Here is an 18682-nt window from a genome sequence, read left to right on the forward strand (position 1 = left end):
GACTACAGGTTTTCAGCATCTTGCATGTTTTCTTGAGAACTACTCACAAGCTGCAAAAATCCTCTGGTTTTTGGAACCACTCTTTTGAACCTGAGAATGTATAACAGAAGTATGGATGGGTATTTAGGAGATGTCAAGTCATGCTTAGGACACAAAACCCCTTAACTCACAGGTAACAAAAACAGGAGCTCCCATATTCTCTTTCCACCTACTGTCTCTAACTCCTCCCAGCCACAAAGATTCCTCTGCACATGTCTGCCAATGAGCCATTTCAATATGTTAAAAGGATACAAAGGGGTGGGCAGCAGGAAAGCTACATGTATTTCCAGTGGTTTAGGGAGTTTTAATACAACAAACAAGGATAATCTCCTGAGATGGCCTAACAATTGACAAAGCAGTGAGGAAGTGGGCACCAGAAGCTGAAATTGTGGGTAGTAAAAGTCACACACAGAAAAGCATTCCTTCTCTTTCCAGGTTTTGCAGCAAACTATCTCTGAGCTTTTTTGGAAAAGGTTTGAGATCAACAGGAAAAAGCTGCTTGCTATGAAACTGCAGAGAACTGGGCAATTGTGGGTGCAGATCAAAACCAGGAGTGAGCTCAATCAGGGATTAAAACAAGTTAATAGACTGTAGATTCTTTTTGCTGTCCTTAGAATGGTTTCTAAACATGAAAGTCTTGGGTTGAAGAAGTTCCTTGGCCACTGGTTATCAGGAACTGGAAGGTTTAAAGGCAAGATACAAGGGGGATCACTCTCTGCTCTCTTGGGATCTGCCCAGTACCAAAAATCAGAAGGTTAAATACAAAAACCATCCCAGAAAACACTGATTTAACTGGTTCTGTCCCACCCAGCAAGGCCAGGCCTGCATTAGCCAACTTGCTCTGTTCCCAGAACCCAGCTGTGTTCCCAGCATGGATCAGAGCTGCACATAACCCCAGCTGCCCTCTTTGTGCAAAGCTGACTATTTCACCACTGAGCCCCTTGAAGAAGCTTTCACATGACTGTGCCACAAACACTTGAACATATTGTCAAATATTTATTGTATGCCTGGGTTTGTGCTATCTTGGGGCACCACTGAAGTCCTTACTCTCCAGGGGAGGTTTCCTCACCCCAAAGGTTCAGCTGGACTCAGCACTTGGAAAACTCCTCTTGGAAGGTTTCCCAGTTCATCTATGAACACTTGATTGACAAAACCAATGCTGTATCTCTTTTAAGGGTTGGTAATTAAGCTGCTTAGCTTTCTCCCAGACCATTAGCACTGTCATCATTCCATACAGCACCATGACCCCAAAATGTTCTCCTCTTAACATTTTCCATCTACAACAAGCCAGTCTTTTCCCCAGATACAAATTTGCAATTTCTTTGCTTCCTATTTAGGATAGTTATTAAACCTGCAGAGTGACTATACGACTCACCTCTAGATTACCAGCTTTGCCTAACAGCCTCCTCTGAAAAACTTCAACAAAAGCCTTTTAGGAGTGAAAATAAGTTACAGTATACATAACATTTCTCCCATTGTGCACTACCTTAACTTTTTGAAAGAATTCTACTATGTTAGAGGAAGTTTACACTTAGAGAAAGTTACACTGATCTGCACCTCAGGTACTTTATAATGACATCCATAATGACTTTCTCAACAATTTTCTTAGGCACTTAAATGAGGGTCATGAGTTTATAATTCCCTGGATCACCCTTATCATCTCTCCCACCTCAATAAAAAGAGCACTGGCAATCTTCCAGATTCTTATTATAGCTGTAATGATAAATTAAGTCACATTTATTTTGGGGTTGTTTTTTCCTAGGAGATAATTCAGCTAATACTACAGAAATTAACTGCTGACTTAATTGATTACTGTAGTTCAAATATTATAATATTAATATTCTCTATATTTACATATACATGTCAGTCAATCTCAAACTGCTTTAACAACAAAGCCACTATCTTTGTCTCCATTTTGAAGACCAGGAAAATGAAGCACAGTCAGGGGCAAAGTTACAAGCAGAGTCCAAGTCTCATATTTGTATCACTGCCTACTAAATCATGAGATTCAATGAGGGCTTATTAAGTATAAAAGTATCTCTACTTCTGCCAACTCTTTACCAAAAGGTAATGTTAAGCTCACCAGATATTCCAGTGTAAAAAGTCTTTTATATTCTAATTTTCTCTTCTTAATTGTCCCTTGAGCCTCCAGAGCTATTCAGGCTCATTACCTCTCTAGTGGATTTCTAATAGAATTCTGGAAGAAAATTACTTTTTTTTTTTTTAATATATTTGTCCTTTTAACATCCTTTCATTCATCTTGGTCTCCAGCTTTCCTACAAAAGCATACACTTCACTACTTACATGACTCATAGTGAGCTTATTTTCTCTATACCAACCATTGCTCTGCATTGATATTTGTCTCTTCTCATTTAAGCATTTTTCCTCTCCTTATAATCCTTTCCTCCCATTACTATAAAAATAAGTGTCATCATTCTGTTTGACTCTTCTTTTTGTATCAACATCTAATCACATTCAGTAGCACCAAGCTGATGGATTCAGAGATACCTTGCAGTCATGCAGTAAACAACTAGGTTCTTTATTTTTTTTTCAGGAACAGATCCTCAAAATGGGCTAAAATAGAGTTGTTCAGTACAGCCAAAGAGTAGGAGCAAAATCAGTCTCTCCTGTATTAAGTCAAAGGAGTTCTCCACCTTGTTTCAGGCTCTTTTTAATTAGTTTCCTCAGTCTCCTTTTCTAAGGACAACCTGATGATTCTTTCACTCCTCTTTCCTGAAAAAAGCACTTTTGATGCTAGGTATCACATTAACATTAGTAACTTCATTGTAGACAGCATCTGTTATCTAAAAGAATCCCAGGGAGTTTTGGAAATCCCACAGACTCATTGACTGAAGCAACTCATCCATGAATGGGAGGAGGATATGCAGCAGCTGTTTATCAACACACAGAAACACAGAGCACAAAAGGACAAATGTTGCAGATTGACAACACAGCAAGAACTTAAGTGAGCAAAATATAACTCTTGCAGCTGGGTTAGACATTAATGTAACACCCTTCTCCTAGGAAAAGTGTCATGGGATAACTGCTAATAACATTTTTCAGATTCTTGCGTAAACACTTAACCCAAAATACACAAGGTGAAATTGCAGCTCTTGCCTCAGTATTTGTGTACTGAAAGAGAAACAGGGAAGGGAGGCTCAGCTTGAAAGCTCCCATGGTGTGGCAGAAATTAGAGCTAGCTCTGCTGCTAACGTCATGGTCCTCCTTGGAAGAGTTTCCAAGCAGCAATACAGAATCATGGAACCATGAAGGTTGGAAAAAACCTTTTAGACAATCAAGTTCAACCATCAAACCAGCCCACACTCACTCACAAGCACATTTTAGCTTATTTGGGACAGCTGACCAAATCATTTGCCCCATGGACAGCTGTGTGTCTTAGAGCCAACCCTGGCTGGTAACATCCACCCCATTTTTAGGTTGGCAGACACCAGATTCAGTATCCCTAACACTCAGGGTGCAAACCATAGATTCAAAAGCTACCAGGAGAGCTCTGCCACCTATACAGCAGAAATTAGCAGGTAGCTCAGGGCAATCTCTCAGCCTGATGTAAGTTACCTCAACTTATGTGTCAGACCACTAGACTACTTATACTAGTGTATAAGCAATGTTGAAGTTTTCAAGCTGCAGACCAGCCCTAGATCAGGAGCATGCAAGAGCAGTTCTATTCTGCTCCATCCTGTACCTTTCTTAAAAGCATATATTTCATATAAGCTATCATTTCCCTTTATTCTTCATGATGCAGCTAACAATACCTGAGCATGGAATCAAGGCATTTAAGCTGTAGGTACCTCAGTCTCATGCTTTGTAGAAGTCATGCTTTTCAGGAAAATTATCACTTTTCCCTCTCCAATTAGTCATATTAGTGTCTCCCACCAAACAGTGACCTGCCCAGTCTAGTAACTTAAAAGATGAGATGAGAGAGCACTTCACAGCACAGTGCAACCACATTCTTTTATGAGGCTAACTACTGGAAGGCATAAAACCAGCTGCTGAAAGGGGCCAGACACTTTTACTCCTAGAAAGGAAACAGCCTTCCTCTTGAATATTTTAGAAAACTAAAACCAACTCCACTTCAAAACATCGTTTGTCCTTACCCACTCCTACAAACTATGTCCTCTGTCATTTACAGCCTGTTTACATTAGTGGGCAGATGGAGCCATTACTGCCCTTCTGGCTGATTTTCCCAGCTCTTTAAACTCTCCTTGAGCTGCTGCACTTGCTATCACTGCTTTGATCCAGAGACTGACAGCACACTACTTACTGCTGCAGCTTTATGATCTAGCCTGGAATTTTTATCCCTGCCATTTCTCTCCTTTATAGGCCTTCAAGCTGAAACACTCCTGGCAAGGGAGCTCCTGGAATCTTTTCTGTAAAGCATCACCTTTCCATGGGTGAAAGCAACCTGTGTTTTCTCTGGGGTTTGTTATTTGTCAGCATTACAACATCCATTGCCCACACTGTGCCTCAGACATGCCAGGCCAGTCTGTTCTGACACAGCATCAGCATCTGACTCTTTGGGCTCTCTTCTTCTCAGTCTTTAAAGTCTAAAAGAAGGAAGTTTTGGTTGTCACTTACAAACATTATTGAATTAGCTACTTTCACCTATTAATACTGCAAGTCAGGCTGGAGACACAGTGAGGAAGCTCAGAGTCCTCCAAAGTACAGCTAGTGTTGAATTTCAAGCTGTAAAAAATAATTTTAAAATTAAGGATAAATTATGTAAATTATGAAAAATCACTATTAAATATAATAAACGTATATATTATCTATTCATTTAAGTTATTGCTACACCAGTGTTTTTCTTCAGATGTGAAGGAGTACATCATCCCCTAAGCTGGTCAGTGTGAAATACACATTTTTAATTTGTAAGCTTATCAGGAATATTAAATTCGATTTCCAGCTCCACATCTAGCTTGTATTACTCCTCTCCTTGCAGTCTCTACCTTAAAAAAAAAAAAAAAAAAAGGCAGCTAGTCAATCTTAGGAGACCTGACAAACAACACACATTTCAATAGGATTTAACAATAAACAGCCACCTCAAAGAGAAGCCTTCCCCCTCCTCCCCACTAAAGCAGCATCAGACAAGAAACTAAGTGAGACATGTTAAGAGAGAAGCATTCCAATTAACGTGCTACATCTCCTCTAAAGCAGAGACCAAAGGCCACTGCTGCTGGGGATGCTGGGGGATGCAGAGCAGTAATTGTCACTTAAGCACTTCACTCCCAGCCGGGTTTCTCTCTCACCAATTACTGCTGTCATTTGCATTTCAGCCGTGCCACCAGGAGCCAGGGCACAGCACCAGCCATGGTGACACACAGCAAAGTCAAGCCACTCCTCGTGTCCAAGGATGCTCTGCCATGTCCTGGGGGTGCAGGACCCACTGCCCCCACCCTGTGTCCAAGGGGCACTCAGGGAACAACCAGGGATGGCAAAGACATCCAAGCTCAGCTGAAAGAGGCCACAGAGGAGTTTTCCAGGAGGTCAGGCATGAAAGACCTGCTGGATACCAATGGTACACATTCTGTTTCTGATCCATCTCCTGTTATTCCATCATCCTGGGTTGCATTTCCTACTCTAAAATCCATTTACACTCCAAAGCTGCACAGCAGGCAGACTTGGTATACTTCAGTGTGACTATTCTTTAGAGCTTCACACAGAATGGCAAGGCAGGAGAAGACCACTGGAGGTCTAGTCCAATCTCCCTGCTCGAACAGGGTCCCCAAAGATTCATTAACTCGGGATTGTGTCCAAATTAATTTTGAACATCTCTTGGGAAGGAGACTCTGTAACCACTCTGGCAGCCTGTTACAGTGCTTGGTCACATGCCCAGTAAAGAACTTCTTCCCCATGTTCAGGTGGAACTTTCTCTTCCAGTTTCAGCCTATTGCTCAGCACCACCAAGAAGATCCTGCTCCTTCCTCTTCAGATATTTATAGGCATTGATAAGATTCCCTCTCAGTCTTCTCCAGGTTAAACTGCCCTAGTTCCTTCACCCTTTCCTCAGAAGAGGAGTTCTCCAGCCCTACAATTACCTTCACAGCCCTTCAGGAGTCCTATTTCTCTGGTACTAGGGACCCAAAAACTGGGCACAGGACTCCATGTGAGCTCCCAGCCCACCAGTATTTCTATTCTTTTAGCACCTACAGGGGGAAGGGTCCCACGAGGCTGGGTGTTTATACTTGTGTACTTGAGCAGGTTGAAGATGCTGGATTGGAGGAGGAGCATGGATAAAACCAGGATTCCCAGCTAGGGAATGGCCACAATACATATTGGTGGTGTGCCATTGACTGACTGACTGGGGAGGCTGGAATTCCAGAGAACTGCTGCTCTGTGGAGGTAAGATGAAAACAGCACCTACAGCTCCTCATTTGCTGCTTTGCTTCCTAAACAGCACAGCTAAGACAATAACACATCAAAGTTCATCAATACTTAATGGATTCCCCTCACTGAAGGCTGGAGCCTGCCTATTTGCTAAGTATCACAACAAAAATTTACCACCAGTTTTAGAGGTGTATTGGCTCTTTAAACAATCCATTTACTTAATAGTATTTGGAGCTCAGGGATCACTCTTCCTCACTGACAGAAAAGTCTGTGGTGCCTGCATTTGTCAGCCTGCTCTGTGACATCTCATCACCACAGGAGGTGCAGCAGAGACCTCGGAGAGGGAAGAACCACTTCAGCTAGATCTAATTCAGCATGGCCTCTGCCACTGAAAATAGTATTTCTTCTGATATCTGCAGCCAGAAAGAATCAGGGGTACAGAACCATCAGTTTTACTTACTGACAAGATGCATTTCCACGTTTTTTTCAATCAAAGAACAAATTTTTTAAAATTCTGTGGGCAGCTCAGACTGTCCACCCATTCCCCAAACGGAGTGGGATACAAATAGCCAGCAAGTGTGGAACAAATGCCACCTCCTACTTAGGAGTGTGCTAGGTTGTTTGTCACTGATGAGCTGCAATCTGAGGCTATGAACTATCCTTAGCATATCTGAGAAGCATTTTGCTCCATGCTAACCAAGGAAAATCAGAGACCAAGTCAAAACAAAGCTAAACAAAACACACTGCTGTCCTTTTCTCCTTAACTAGCCACCAGAAAAGTGATGGGAGACTAGGATTTGCTGTGACACCTCGATTGCCACTTCAAGTTAAGAAAAGCACCTGCATGTAAAGCTCACACAGAGCTTATTTTCCCCTGCCATCACAACCTCTCTTGTTGGGGAAAAAAAAAGGATGCTTAAAAAAATAAGCTAAAGCAGCTTTTAAAAAGTAGCCAGAGTTTGGAACTGTGGTTAATTGAAGGCCAACAGAAAAGTAATTTGCCCTTTCTTTTGCTTCTTTTTAATTGTTTCTAAATGGGCTTTTTTAGGCTGACTGTGCATTTGAAATCCTCTGTATTAATAAGCTGATCAGTTACTGGCTCTCCTTCTGCTAACCTGAGCCAAAAAACCTGCTCTATTCTCTTTTGTCTCCAAGCCAAAAGAAATTTGTATGGGAAATAAGTCTTCTCCCTTCCCTGCACTGAGTCACAACACAATGGTGATTTGAAAACCTTCTATTTATCACCAAGAACAAAAATGCTAAGCCAGATAGCAAAGAAGGGTTTGAAACAGGGTCTCCAGAACAAAAACTCCCACCACTCTGACCACACAATCCTGACTGCATCCTGCATCTGAACACCACCATGGCACACAGAGAGAGCTATCCTTCTGCTTCAGTTCATGCTGGCTTGACTGACCTCATGTTGTCCTGTAATTCTATATTATTTATGGTTTTTTCCTGCTACAAAACATAACCGCCTTTAGTTATTATGCTTATCAATCTGGTTCTGACAATCTCAAGATCAGCATTTACTAAGTAGGCATTTTTTCTGAACTTTTAAAAGTGGAACATTGATCCAGGCATTGAATATGTTAGGTGGAAAAGAAGTTCCACAAAGGGAATTTCTTCAGACAAGTTGAATGACAGCTGGGGAAGAATGGTCTGCTGGAATCACCTGGAATGAATTCACTGGCTGTTACTGCTCCTTCAAGGGGCAGAGCAAGGACAGCAGCTAAAGACTGAGGGTGGCTCCTTAATGTTGGCACCAAGGAGAGATGATTTCCTAAATGCCCCACCTCAAGTTTATTCTGTTAACCTGCTTTTAGCAACTGGTCCAGCCAGGATCTTGGCCATGGAGAGCTCAGCTTCCCATCAGCAGAGCAGCTGAATTAATACATATTTGTGGAAGCCTCTGTCATGTTTATACAGAGCTTTGACTCAAACCTGCTGCTGCTCCTCATTTTGGTGTCCCCATCATACAAACTGAAGGATGCACATGCTCCCATCCCACACAGAGATGCTACTTCCTTAAGAACACACAGTATCCACACAGATTTCATGTATCAGCAGGTATGAAGCACTCTCCACATATAATTTTCTAGAAGGATGTCCCTGTTTGAGACTAGTTAGGAGGAAACATCCTGAAATGAACATCTCCTATAAAGAAGGCAAGTTTCAGTACTTCCCTACCAATAAAAAAAGAATTTCTCAGAGGAAAGTGGAAAAAAAACTGTTTGTTTAACAAGTAGAGTGCACACAGGGTACAGGGGGAAAAAGCCAACCAAAACACTGTTAATATTTGAACCTTCTTGCTGCAGAGAAGGCTGGTGGATTTTAGAGTCCTGCTTGGCTTCTCCCAAGGTCCAGAGCTGGGATGTGGCATCCCAGGGCCTCCCTGCCAGGCTGCAGCCTGGGGCTCCTGGTGATGTGCTGGTATTTGGACCAGAGCAGAGCTGAACAGCTCCACAAGAAGCAGCCACAGTCCTGGGAAAAACTTCTTGCCTCAACGAACAAAAAAGCAAATAATTTAACTCTCCCTCTCTCTGCTGCCAAAGAGCCAGGAGAGAGAGTGGAGGAATATCTGTGTGTGAACAGAGAGCTCCAAAAGTATTTCTCCAGCTTCCCCCCTTCCTCTGGGCTTAAAGTTACAGAACCCATCTCTGAGCATAAAGCATAGAGGAATACAGTGTCATAACATCACCCCAGCACAAAGCATTTTAGACCTTCTCCAACTCATTTTTTTGTGATCAATACCACCATCTTCACATGCCCAATAGCCTTTCATACTGAATTCTTAGAGGATTATGCTATCTGAGCACCAGAGAGAATCAACAAGAGACAACAATAGGTTGACTGATTGGGTTGAGGCTGCACATTGGGTCCTCCCAACTGTGATGGACTAGGACCTTTGAGTGGCAGTAATTATTTGAAATGTTAAACTACAAAAAGCAATACAAACTACACTGGAATCCTGGACCACTTTGAAATAGGATGCACAGTACACCTCTTCTTTTCTGCCTGCCCCACACCCCCAAGCAAATACAATGAGCCAAACAGTATGAAAAAAACAGCTCTAAGATTAATAATGCATACAATCATCCAGAGGTTCTCAATAAAGAAAGCACAGGCAGAACTACAGCAAATAGCTACATTTTTCTTAACCCACAGAGGACAAAAAAACTTCTATTTTGAGGCTGAGATTTAGTGTTACATCAGAGGCAGAGCTCTCTTGTGCATGCATGTGCATATATCATCCAAAGCAGCTGAAAGTATATAAATTTCTCCTAATGGACAGTCAGTTTAATTAACAGCAATCTTTAATTGCTACAGCAGGCAGAAGTAACCTGGCTATAATTTATATCTTGACAACAAGCCATCAGCCAGATTTCCAGAGGCAGACAGCACTCACTGATCTTAGAACCTAAAAGAAGTTTGGGTGTTTGCCTTTGGAATCAGGACTGGAGATCTCTTTTGCCCTCTTTCTTCCTTTCTCTTCCTCTTTTTATTCTTACCCCTTCATCCAAAACCTATCTTTATATCTGCTGTATGCTCATATAGTAGAACAGGGATTAACTCATCAATTTCCATGCCAAGAGTGTCATTTACTAATAGAACTTTGTGGGTTTTTGTGTGTCCTCTGGGCTTTTGTTCTTCCTTTTGACCATGAGCATTTATGAATCCTGTGTGCTCCCTTCCCCTTAAGGGTGTGACATCATATTTTTGGTGCCACAGGTAGGATGCTTTGCTTGAGAGTGTGTTTGGGATGCCATCACTCTACCCCTTAGCTCTGGGCAGGAAAATTATAGAAAGTGATCTATTGGTTGTTAACAGGCAGCTGCAAGCCAAGACTGCCCTAGAAATGTCAGTGCTTGACTGCTCCCTGATTTTGGAAAAGTTGAGAGAATATAACACCTTCCCAATTCCCCTGGGCACAGAATAGGCAAATGAAAACTGGTATAATCCTGAGGTAGTGGTTAAAATGCATAAATGTGGTGTTAAGAGAACAAAAGGTACCAAAGAGGAAAGGTAAAGCAATTCTATGTGCAGTTTTGGGAGTAGCTTTTACTGCTGCCCAAAAGGACTGGTATATCAACAAATGAGCAGAGGGGAAAAATGACTGGATGTCAGCAGGATGTGGTGAAAAGATTGCAGGACCAGTTAAATGAGAAGAGGGAAAGCAGGCATTGGGAGAAAATGCTGGTTTTTTACTAAGTGTGAGCATACTAGGGGGCTTCAGGTGGAACTTTGGGATGTGGATGAGAGAATATAATAGGAGGAATTGCAGGATGTAGAATTTGGACCATTTGCAGAAACACCACCTCATAACACTGACTTTTTGAAACCAATGAAGAAGTTGGAAGACAGTACACAGGGCTATTTTTCTGACAAAGCAAGATGTAACATTTGCACTATCATCTGATGATGAGGAAGAAACATTAGGACCCCAAATTAAAACTGAAACCACAGACAATGGTCAGGGTCAGCAAACTGACAGTGCATGGGGGAATCAAGACCACCCAAGGCTCCAAAGCCCTCCAGCTCATTTCCAGGAAGGACTAGAGGAATGGATTGCTCATGGTGACTAATTTGCATTAAAAGTTATCCCAACCAAACCTACCTGGGCAGGTTCTGCTCCCTCACTGCCAACATGTTCAGTTCAAGCAGTACTTATTACATAGAGTAGGGGAAATATTTCTTCTATCTCAATAGTTAACGAATGCTAATAAATGAGTGAGAGATGCCTTAATAACTCCAAATCCCATAAGCAAAGAAGTACTCCACTGTACACTGCAAACTCTAATAAAAGGAAATTAAGGATGTAAAGTCAAGCCATGGGAAAAGATGAAAAAGGCAATTTTTTGCCAGCTCATACAGTACTTGGCTACCAAATCTGTGAAATAGTAATAGCACCAAGTACACCTTTTAAAGCTTCTGTTTCTCCCAAATGTACAACTCATCAGAAAATGCTCCTGCTTCTCATTATCTACATTCCTTTCCAAAAGGTACTCGGGAAAATTACTTTTTCCTAGCAAACAGAAGTCCATAAGAACTTACAAATCAACCATATATGCTCCTCCAACTTGCTTTTATTCCAGAAGAACAATTCCAGCACTGATACACTACTATATTTCACTCAGTAGTTTTCAAACCTGCATGCCTGAGGGTTTGCTTCCAGAAGTTCCCAGAAGTGCACTTCAGCACTTAAAAGAAGCTATTTGGATGGAAAAAGTATCCAACACTTTAGAAGTGGGGAGAGACAACTGAGTCCAGCATTCTTTTCTCCTGCCTCAAACAGGCACCATCACTACACCCATCCTTAGTGCACTGCAAAGAGGTTGTGTTAGCTTCTGGACTAATTATTTCACTGCCTCACAGATTAGTTCACTTCTCCAGGGAGCTACTTCTCCTCACATTCAAGGTTCTTCATTGTTCCTCTTCATCTCTTCCAAATCACATTCAGACTTTCACCTCTGATCAGCCCATGGCAGACACTGACCCCTCCCTACTAGTTAAATCAAACAAATTTCTTCATGCTCACCATAAACTCACATAATTGCCCAAACTCCTCCAGTGTTGGGATGGAGAATGTATTGAGAGACCATTGCTATCATGTTAGTTAATATCCAGTCACAGCCACTTAGCTTTCTGCCGGCTGTCCATTTGGGATCTGTTCTCATACCTGGAACACCACTGATTTTTAGTACAGCACCTGACAAAAGACAGCTGTGGCCTTTGGCTAAGCTCTTGATACTCTAGTGTACAGGAAAGTTAAGAGCACCAGCACCAGGGAAACTGCAGAAAGGTTCAATAGATTCAACCACTTACAACACTAACCCATAGGAGCAGACATCCCTTTACATGTGCTGACCTCCATCAGAAATAGTTGAACAAAGCTTCATAAATCATCACTGTCATCATCACCTCCTCCTCTGCTACTTGGGCAGTGGCTTTTGCACCTATCTTTTCTTTAGCAACAGGATGAGAGGTCATCCCAGGTTGAGATGACAGTCTTGAGCTGTACCAGGGGAGGTTTAGGTTGGATGTTAGAAAGAATTTATTCACAGAAAGGGAATGCACTGCCCAGGGAGGTGGTGGACTCACTGTCCCTGGAGGTGTCTAAGGAAGGACTGGATATAGCACCGTGGTCAGGTTGACAAGGTGGTGTTAGGTCATAGGTTGGACTCAATCTCAGAGGTCTTTGCTAATCTAATTGATGCTGTGATTCTTCCATTGCAGCTAGAAGGAACCAAAAACCCCTCTGCTGCTGGTGCTCTTTACCCTGGCCCCTGAGGGCAGGCATGCTTTCTTCAGTGTATTTATTATTGTCTCTACTGTGCAAGGGCATTCCCAGGCAGACAGGAAGGAGGAGTTGTTCTCACTAGCACATGGTAATCTAAAGGCATGTGGAGTACCCATCAAGCTGGCATGACAGCCGTGGCTGATACAGCTCAAGCTTTAGGATGTGCTTTCAAAAACAGTTCAAACTCTGAGACAGAGTGTCTGTCAGTCCTGTATAACTAATCCACCTTCACTGCAACTTTTACCCATCTTAAAGTCAGGATTAATCACCACAGCTTCTTGATAACACGTTAAAAGTTTTGGCTTTTCTCTGTCTGGTCCAGGGCACGTGTTGATCAGCTGAATGATGCTCATGTAAAAGCACAAGCTCTGCTCCCTTTGTTTTGTGCCACAGCTGCACTCAAACTGAGTGTGTCAGTGTTGGCATCACTGGCAGAACAAAGGAGACAAAGGCTGACACAGGAGAGAGAGACTGCTAGGCTGCTAAAGAGCAGCAATATTAGAAAAAAAAAAGATTAAATAAAAAGCAAACTCTAGCTGGACCAGAAGCAATTTTTAAAGTAGGAAGCTCTGCCCACCTGCAATGTGTGGAAGGTTCACTATTCACAAACCCAGCCTTTCCTTACAGTTTTGTGCCAGAGATCCAGAGGGCTCTTTCCTATGCCACTACAGCCCTAGCAATGCCTGCAGTGCCTTCTCTCTTTGTGAAGAAGCTAAACCAGGCTGGGCTAAGTGCACAGGAGAGCACACTAACCACGAGAGGATTTAAGGCTCTTGGCACTAGACACAGGCACTTGGTTTAAGTGGCACGTGTCCCAGTGCTGAGGCTCATGCTAAGCAGCTGCAAATGGATACGGCAGGCACGCTCTGCTCCGAGTTTAATGCAGGAAATTGTGTCTGCTCCAAGGCTGCACATAGGAAACCTGAGAGCTACAAATGCACCCCGGGGAATTAAATCTCTGCTCTTCGCCCCCATCTGCAGCTCAGGAGTGCCCAGAGTGGCTTTTGTGCAGCCTCACCTCCAAACATACCCTGGTCTGTGCTCTTTTCCAGTACTAGCTGGCATGCAAGGGACATTCCCAGGGAGACAAAAGGCTGTGTCTCCATCCCAAGCAGCTCCCAAACTAAGGACATGCAGAGGGGACGGATGTGCCACTTCATTCTCTCCCTTTGCACAGCTTCAGAGCCCTTCCTTCCACTCAGCCAATTGAGAGAAGTGCATTGCTGCATTTATTTGTTAGAGACATCCTTGCCAGCAGCACTGAAGCTGTGCAAGTGACTCCTGCAGATGCCATTGTTCTTAGACATAGGAGTTCATTACATAAAGCCTGCCCACCGAGAGATATGTTGGGAAGGGGGGGACAGGAAGGAGGGGGAGGGAGGAAAGGAGGGGAACCTCTGAGCAGAGAGGGAAAAAGAAACCCTCAGAGATCCAAAATAAATGATTCTCGATTCGCAGGGAGGCAGGAAACGCAGCTCACACCCAAACAGAGACACTCCTATGGCAGACAAGCATCCTGACGATTGTTGGCTTTGTTGTTACAGCAGGAAATTCCCCGCCCGCTCCGTAGCGCTGGATGCTCGGAGGCGCCCAGCGCTGCTCGCCCCTTGCTGCTCCCTCTTCTGCAGGAGGGGCTGCTGGGCACGGCAGAGAAACGGGAAACACCTCGGGATGCAGCACCTTCCAACCCACCCAGCAAATAGCCTGCTCCAATTCAAAGGGCTGGCAGTGAGCAAGATATTACACAAATATATTTGCTGGGCGTCAGCACAGCGAACGGCATAGTACAAAGCTTGTGGTATGCCACCATATGGCTTCTGCCACATTATTTCTGCTAATAATGTAAAACAACGTGCACTGTGGCAGCTGCAACAGCCACGATGCCACTGCAGCCTGTTTGTGCCAGGATTAAAGTGGCTTCTTATTAATTATTTAGGTATAGCATTGTATTAAAAAAAAAAACAAAAAAAAAACAAAAAAAAAAAAAACACCTGAAGATGGAATAATATTATTCTTATTTAGTTTTTTTTTTTTTCACTTAGAGTATGATTAAACTGTTCAAAAGTCAGAAGTCCCAATTTTTCAGCGAAACTGGGATATGAAAACATGGCTTACAGAAAAAAAACAGTAAGCATGATGTCAGCAACCCAGTAAAAATACCTGTTAAAACACATGGTTTATAGCAAGCAATAGCTGAGCAACTATTCTGAGCTGTACAGATGAGACAGAACCAGAGAGCTCTGTCCTGCTGTGATGAGCTGCAAACTTAATCAGAATCCATCCTGGCTTGAAATGTGTAATCTGTATTGTCCATTTCCCTCCTCCTCTGTGTGTGTGTACAGATGGTCTAAACCTTACAGCTAACCCTGAGCACTGGATAATGAGGTAATAACACTTCCCACCTCCAGCCTCCCTGGTTACTTCCAAATTAACATCCAAACTGCATTTGGCAATTCACAACACCAGAAACAAGAGCCTAGTTCACCAGTCAGACCGGTTTGCTAGTCAGGAAATGGTTAGAGCAGCTATATTTCTGTACCTGTTTTTGCTCTTTAAAACTGTGTATGGCTACTGTAAACATACACATCAAACCTCCTCTATGTCCCAGCTTTGAGAGGAAAAGAACAACAACAAAAAACACTGGGAAGAAAAAAAAAAAAAAACAAACCCCAGCCCCTTCCTACCCAGACTTGTCCTGAATACTAATGCTAAAACTATTACAAAATGCTAATTTGGTGCCAGCAACCTATGATTAAAAAAACAATGAAGCACCTCAAACACATGAATTAAGGCATCATCTTAAACATGGTTTTTTCATCTTAAGCTAGAAAACCCTTGTATATACACATCTGGGCCTTTTCTTGCTCTTGATGATCTCAAAGCTGTAGTCAAGATGCAAATCTTTATGTAAGCTAGTCTAATGTATTTGGGGTCTGAATGAAAGCTAAAGACACCACAGTACTTTTAAAGGCAACCACAGATGAAACCAAAATCTCAGCTAAGATTATTTTCTGTCAGCAAACACCCCCTGAAGGCAATTCTCATGGATTACTGGGATGCCTATTGAGTTACTTGAGCACCATTCCTGACATTCATTATTTGGTATAGAGCATCACTGCATGCTTTCATCCTTAACATACTTTAGCAGTCAGTGGTAAAGATGCAATTTCATGACACTTCTGAGGCAAGAGTCTCAAAGTTCTGGTAACACTAATAATTAATATTAACTGTTGTTTCCTCTCCAGTCTAAGGCATAGGAAAGGCTGATTTCCTTCTCTGTGCTGCACTGTTCACCAGCAGCAGACCTTGAAATGAAAACCTCAGTGCTCAATTTCTTTTCATGTGTTCTAACCATCTGATGCTACTCTCTCACTACTGTATTGAGCTTCTTCACTCTCAACTTGCATTTGTGCATAGTATCTAACTTACCTAATGCCTTCCATCAACAGAATGAAAACACAGCAAATCTCCCAAAACTCTTGCAAACCAACTGGTCATTTAGGAGAAGGAAGAACTGAGTGCTTGGCCAGGACCAAACATTAGATCTTTTCCACTCCATCCTTCACTTTTTGTCTAAAACACTGAAATGTTTAGAACAGGGATAAACACCTAACCTTGGTATAAAATAGCAAAAAAACCCAGAGACAAAAAAATAGAATGAATCCACAAACTCCTCCCCTCTCACCCAGATGAAAATTTCCCTTTATACAATGCATCTTTACCATACACATTGTATAAAGGTGTTGATTTTTCCAATTCATTATAAATATTCAATAACTCCCTACACCAATAGTATCCTTGACAGATACATAAGTAAGCATTTGACTCTAGTTATATGTTCCAGAGGGAATTTTGATGAAAATAAAAGTTCCTTCTACTAGCAATAAAAACATTTACGTCATCTACAACCCCAGAAATACATCAGAACAAAACATGCAATTCTGGTTTTTGGAGTGCAAAGAAGCTGTATATCAGGTTAGAACTAAGACAGGAAGTAAAAAAAAATATTTTATTTATTTTCTATGTAAAATGGTAGATTGATTATATCCTTCAACTGATAAAACATTTACATTGTTTGGCTGGTGTTCTTCAATTCACAATTGCATGTAATTAACAATTACAAAGGTGCAATTAAAACTTGCAAGAGGTAAGCAAGTTTCCCATAGGCTCTCCCAGGAGCAGACAAAGTAGCATTTCCACTTCAGATCAAAGTAAACTACAAAGCCCAACTAAATTCCCATAAAGTACTGCAGGAAACAAATGCTTCACATTTGACAAGAATAGAAGTTAATTTTTTCACCATCACTTTCACTATTCTCTTTGCAAGGAGTTTGCTTCCATTACAGAGGGAAGGGAGTTCAATAGCAGGTACAAGGCAAAGGGGACCTGCCAAAATGACACAGATTAATTTTAGTGTCAGGAGCTACTGTAAATCTCAGCAGCTTGAAAGGTACCATCAGGAAAGGGGAGGGGATGAGAGTCAGAATCTATCTGAAATGTCACAGAATGTGGGCCTCAAACCCATGAGAGAGAACAGCTCTGGAAAAGAAATTACTTCATAGCAAATCTAACAAAACACTTTCTATGAGATGACTTTGAGGAGCTATTTCACAATTAAATTTTTTCTTTACATCCTTAAATCTGGACAGTTTTCTCCTAGCAACTCTGAGGTACAGTAGTGAACTATCGTCTTTTCCCCTGCTATTATTGGGTTCTAGGGCCTGCTCCAGCTCTCACCTAGGAGTATTTGCCATTCTTCCCATTTCTTTTCCATCTCAGCCTAACACCACCATCATTTTGACTTTGAGAAAGCAGCACAGACATAATAATGATGTCTATTTGTACATATCCCCCCCCCATTTAAAACAGATTTTGCTCATATGAAGGCACAAACAATCTAAGGCAGCATCCCTGAGCCATCCACAGCTCTCACAAAAAGCTGCCTTTCAGGCTGTTTCTTTTCCACCTGATCCTATAAACACTGCTGGCAATTTTTCCCCCCATGCCTCTAACATATTTTCACTTAGCACCAGTTTGATGTATAAGATCTGACAGCCAGGCAGTTATAGGCCACCTGCATCACTGTCTCCATGACAACAGTGAAAGACAATCCATGATCCCATGCCCTGGTCACACGTTTCAATACAGCTTATCTGTCCAAAGCCACTGAGTCTAATGGAAGAGAGTAATTACAATCTTCCACTCATTGTCAAAATTCTCACCATATAATGCTCTTCAAAATTATTTTATTCCTCTCTCGTGGCTGCTTCGCAAAAAAAAAAAAAAATTAAAAAAATAAAAATATAAAAGAAGAAGGGAAAACAAACCCTAAAAGAAACCTTAAGTGGGTTTGGAAGAGAGAGAAAGAGTGAAAAGCAAGTCTGTGCCTGATAGAAAAATGCAGCAGTGTGAGCAAACTGGCTCTTTGCAATGCTGAAGGACTAATCAGAAGCAGGGGAATGTACCAACCACTAAGAGTGATACATGAAAATGTCTCTTCTACTCGTAGAGCATCACTTAGGATCCTTTTGGTTTTGCATTGGAGGTGAAGAGAGGATATTAGCTGCCCTCTTTTCCCCTCCCCTTCCTGGGAAACTCCTTCCTATCAAAATGAGCAAGCACCATGCTGCATTGTGAGCAGCAGCAGCTTCAGCAAGCAGCACAGCTCTTCAGATGACCATGTCACTAAAGGGAGAGGGAACCTTCTGTCTGAGACAGCAGAGCAGCAGCTCCTCCTCTCCACTCTCTATAACAGACTAATTCTTCATTTTTTCATTTTTAAAGCAGAACTGCAGGCAAAGCTTCCTAATTTTACCCTTTCTGATCACTGTCTCTAAAGGATTGCTTCATTCCCTCCATCTCTGGCAGAAAAAATGCCAAAATGTTATTCCTTTGTTATGGCCAACCATAATTAGGATGGAGATCAGGGTAAAAATTGGCACCTGTAAAACCAGACCATGACTTCTCTGCCCTGCAGGCAACTGAGAGGGCAGAGGGAAT

At 42.1% G+C, this 18682-nt stretch overlaps 1 protein-coding gene across 2 annotated transcripts in view; it reads right to left on the minus strand.

The window, feature by feature from the left end:
- Positions 1–18682, minus strand: part of MAML3 (mastermind like transcriptional coactivator 3) — a 210612-nt gene that overhangs the window by 167114 nt on the left and 24816 nt on the right. The window lies entirely within an intron of this gene.

Source organism: Oenanthe melanoleuca, chromosome 4 (genome assembly GCF_029582105.1).
Source record: "Oenanthe melanoleuca isolate GR-GAL-2019-014 chromosome 4, OMel1.0, whole genome shotgun sequence".
In the NCBI taxonomy this organism is placed as follows: domain Eukaryota; kingdom Metazoa; phylum Chordata; class Aves; order Passeriformes; family Muscicapidae; genus Oenanthe; species Oenanthe melanoleuca.